The sequence below is a fragment of the Carex rostrata genome, chromosome 18 (genome assembly GCF_964058835.1).
Source record: "Carex rostrata chromosome 18, lpCarRost1.2, whole genome shotgun sequence".
Taxonomy (NCBI): Eukaryota; Viridiplantae; Streptophyta; class Magnoliopsida; order Poales; family Cyperaceae; genus Carex; species Carex rostrata.
This window is the reverse complement of record NC_135935.1, coordinates 5,541,524-5,545,406: the sequence shown is the minus strand read 5'-3', so window position 1 is coordinate 5,545,406 and position 3,883 is coordinate 5,541,524. Positions and strand designations below refer to the sequence as shown.

The following is a 3,883-nucleotide window of genomic DNA, read 5'->3' as shown; positions in this document are numbered from 1 at the left end:
TTAGAGCATCTCCATTAGTGAAAGGCTTTGCAATTGCAAACAGCCTATCATAAGATTCTTTGCAATTTCAATTCATCTTAATTTCAAAAACTCTAAAATTAGATTTAATTTCATTTTGACCGCCACATTAGCGATCTCTTTTGTTTTTTTTTGTTGATCTCTTTCTTTTTCTCCGTGAGTTTCAGTTTTTCTTCCAGTCTCCGCTCACCACATTATTTTCTTGAATTTTTTATTTTGCCAGTACCACTGGTACTATCTCTCTGTCTCTCTCTCTCTCTTCCTCCCGCTCTCTTTTTTTTTTTTTGAATTAAAACTAAAGCATCCGAAAATTACATTGGAAAAGTAAATTTAAAAATAAAAGAAACTACCTAGGAAACAAATAAAATCATTTCACATAAAATTAGCAAACTACCAAATGGAAATTCAAATGTTTCTGGCTACAACCCTTTCTCTTCGTGAAAAGTGAAAGGATGAGGGGCTATTTGCAAAAGTTTCAGTGCCCCTCCTCTGACAACCTGGTGTTCTGTTGCCAGTATGTTCCAAATCGCCCATTTCTCTCCAATTTGAAGCTTTGTGAAAAAACCAACAACAGCAACTGGAAGAAGACTGGGATGAAGGATGGAGATAGCAGCCAGCCATGCAAAATTCCTGAACTGCTCCAAATTTCCAAACAAATAGCATGCATACATTGCTGGAATCAAATATTATCACAGCATCATCATATTACTATCTAAATTATACAGTACATATGAAAAATTATCCCAAAAAAACAAAATAGCACAATTCTTCGCGTGCACAGACAAATGTATTTGCATGTTTAATTTCAGAAACAGATTTGTCATGGAAAGTAACAACAGTACCAGTTTCTTGCTTAAAAAAGAGTAACTTCATTTAAATTAATGTAAGTTTTATTGATAACATATGCAAATATATAGCATTGTAACTATTAGTCTAGAAATATCTTTGTTTACAGCTCGGTATCTGACAGTAACAGTACCTACTATTTGTCAAATTAGCATAAACCTACATCCATGATATATTTTCTTAAAATAATCGACAAGGTAAAGGAAGAACTTACAATACCTTCTAAAGCCAATAGAAAGAGAAGCCTCTTGCACAACACTTGAGAGTGCCTTTACTGTTAGTGGAGAAATCCCAAACTCATCGAATCTGAAATTGAAGCAATGTAATGAAAAATAGTAACACAGCAACAATGCCAATCTTTGTTTTGATTGCTCTTTCTTTTCCACCTAAAAATAGTAGTTCATTTCTGAATTCCTCATTCAAAGGAATTGTTGGAGGAAAAAAAAAAGTGTAATGAAAAAATTGTGAAATGAGAATTTGATGTTTTGTCACACTTCATTGCTTTGCTCGGTTGAGTTGTCTTTCACCTTGCTGTCACCCGACATATAGGTCCTCTAGCGAGATTTCTCCTTCCAGGTACCGCTCAATCTGCTCAATTCAGTCAGCATTGGATTAAAAAAATGGAGGTATAATTCAGATGCTAGGAATGCCCATATATAGACACCTTCTGTTCAGCCTTTAGATAAAAGCAAGAAGTGCAAGTTCAAATCCTTCAAGATAGGTTCATAATCAAACCATTTCATGTGAGGTGAGAGTGTTACAATTAATAAAAACCTAAGAGACCATGTCCTCTCTCAGTTCAAGCTTTTACAGAAAGTAGTTCAGTTACATCACATCTGCTATTGCGGTATAAAGTTACAAGATAGTGTCCACACTGTTTAAAAATATGTATGAACAAGCTTACCCAATTAACCAAATCCTGATCCATGTTAGGGTCAGAATCCATAATAGGCTTCCTCCCAGTGATTAGCTCAAGAGTCATAACCCCATATGAGTATACATCTGACTTGTATGTAAGTTTACCGGTTCTCACAGACTCTGGTGCCACAAAGCTGGATATATGTATCAAAAGAATGATTGTAAGTAGAAATTCAAAAGTATTCATGTGTTGCAATTGAGAAGGAAAACAAACGATATTTGAAAGTAATATAAAGACATAATGATCAAACAATATTTGAAGTAAAATGCTGACTCAAAAAATCTTATTTGCCGGGCATGGTAGAAATGGGACTCATCAGTAACCCCAAAATTTACAAATCCAAAATCTGCTACCTACGGAGTTTGGCATGTAACTATATAAATCTCAAATAACATAGTAATTAAACTGCAAAATATTGAAAATTTCAGGATTATAAATAAATCCATCACTACATGGATAAATCAAACAATATGCCTACCTTGGACTCAAAGTTGTAATCAAGTAGTATATTTGTGGCTTTAATGTTTTGGTGAATGATTTTAGGATCACCTAAAATTAGTAAAACAACACATGCTTAAGAAGTCAAAGCAAGAACCAAAAACCACTAGTACAGAAGATCATATCAGTAACAGTTGTGAATCAGACGTTGATAGTACCGTCACTGACAAGTTCTCATTATTTACATTGACGTACCTCGATTCACATTGCACATTCTTCAAGGGTTTTGAGCGAACATCCATTTATCCCTGTTTATTCAAAATAATCACAATTTAATGCTCACTAAGTCAGGAAATTTAGGGTTTAGGGTTTGCCAGTATGGATGATGCATTGGTTTGAGGCTTTGAGCACACTTTACCCATTTAATTTGAACCAAGCTATACATACCTAAAATTGTGAAATTCCAAGCATTTTCTTCTGTCACAGCTCTAACGTATCTAGTTCGCAAATGCCAAGAGAAAATAAAAGAAGCACATACCTCACTTCAAATCAAAGGCAAAGAAGCTCTAATCGGATGTCACTGTGCTTTCACCAAAAGCGATTCAGAGTTTGATTTTGAATCAGTTCTACGATTCAGAGTTTCATTCCTTACGATTAATATAATGTACAGGGCCAATATACAAAATTAGTTAGTAAATTATATAAAATTTGATGCCTTTCATGATAGTTTGAACTGTACAATGATTCATTACTATTTGATCCAAAATTATATTGACGATTTTCATTTGCTAGAAAACTATGGCAAAATCAAACTCAAACTTTGAATTGCTTTTGGTGAAAGCACAGTGGCATCCGATTAATTTTAGAGCTTTTGGTGAAAGCACAGGCTTTGATTTCATTTTAGAGCACAGAGTTTGATTTCATTTTAGATCTTGTCACAGTTCTAAACGGACCCATTTTGCAAATGCCAGGAGAAAATGAAAAAGAAATCAAAGGCAAAGAAGCACAAACCTTGAGCAGCGAAGAAGGCGTCTTCGAGAAGAAAGAAAAGAAAGATTGTTTAGCTCGATCGACGGATTTTCTACGCCAGTGTGGAAGAGGGAAGCGCCAAATTAGCGAAATGAAAGCCATATGCAAGCTTTCATATTATGAAAGCTTGCAAATTTAAAAATGTTTCTCCATCGGTGAAAGGAAATATGCAATTGACATGTCGGAGAGAGAAAATGACATGTCAGCATTTGCAATTCCAATTGAAAGGCGTTGAAGATGCTCTTAACATCCAAAAATCATTGATAAGGATTTGAACTGAATTAAAAATTTGATCACCATTCTAGAGATGTGCCAAATAAGACACGATGGTTTCTCTTATAAGATTCGCAATGCTAAAAATATTTTAATCTAATAGATGATATAATACTGTGCAATATCTAGTCTCTACTAACGTTTATTTGTTATTTTGAAGATAGTGCTATTAATTTAAGCTGGATGAAGCCCTATTTTGAAAACTATTCCACTGAAATTTCTCAATTTTCAGTTTGTCTGCCATAAATACTCTTTTCAGTGTGATAGTATACAATTTCGTAGAACCCTAATTTGGGTCAACATTTACAATTACACTTGCATTTACACATACATACTTTACCTACTCATGCAAATTCCGTA

General features: G+C 34.1%; 1 long non-coding RNA gene across 1 annotated transcript; it reads right to left on the bottom strand.

Annotated features, from left to right (window-relative positions):
* Window positions 1–392: 392 nt before the first annotated feature.
* On the bottom strand, window positions 393–1,896 carry LOC144569088 (uncharacterized). The gene is made up of 4 exons (XR_013515972.1): window positions 1,769–1,896; window positions 1,359–1,452; window positions 1,084–1,170; window positions 393–691 (listed from the first exon to the last, which is right to left on the bottom strand). It is a non-coding gene; the product is annotated as an uncharacterized LOC144569088 (long non-coding RNA).
* Between the last annotated feature and the right edge of the window lie 1,987 nt (window positions 1,897–3,883).